This window comes from Anopheles coustani, assembly GCF_943734705.1.
Source record: "Anopheles coustani chromosome X unlocalized genomic scaffold, idAnoCousDA_361_x.2 X_unloc_14, whole genome shotgun sequence".
In the NCBI taxonomy this organism is placed as follows: Eukaryota; Metazoa; Arthropoda; class Insecta; order Diptera; family Culicidae; genus Anopheles; species Anopheles coustani.
The window spans coordinates 296811-297500 of NW_026525093.1; positions in this window are offsets into that span (position 1 = coordinate 296811).

Sequence of the window (690 nt, forward strand, 5' to 3'; positions counted from 1 at the left end):
AGTTAGTTAATTCTAGCTTGCCCTATGTGGAAGAGAGCATACATGAACCAAGAACGAAGGTTATGATCGAGGAATGATTCGACAACTAACCGATGGTATGAAATGTGAAGAATTCAAGCAAGCACACAATCAAGTCATCACTTGGGCATGCTCGATAGCCAACCACATGACATTAACCTAGTAGAGCATGCGAAAACCAATATATATGTAAACGATGCCTCCCTAGTTCAGCGCTTCAACCAAGTGATGACTTCAGAATGGCTAAATCAAATCGGTTCAAACCATACCATCGGTATCCTATTGAAACACACAAGTCGATATCAAACCTCATGATTGTGTAGTCCTCCACTGGTCCACGCCGCTTCGGCCGTCCTGGGTAAAATGGAACATTCCAGCTTGCCCTATGTGGAAGAGGGCACATTACTCAATACTGTGGTGTGAAGTATAAAGTTCAGTTCTCCCCTGGTCCACGCTGCTTCGGCGGTCCTGGGTAAGATAGTTCATTCTAGCTTGCCCTATGTGGAAGAGGACACTTCATACTTCGTCTCTAAGCGGCGGCTTGACTCCTCCCTACGGGGAACGGGTTTACGCGCACAGCGGCGGCTTACGCACTATGGCAGTCATGGATGCCTTACGTTTCCATGAAAAGTGTGTTCCTCCCCTGGTCCACGCTGCTTCGGCAGTCCTGGG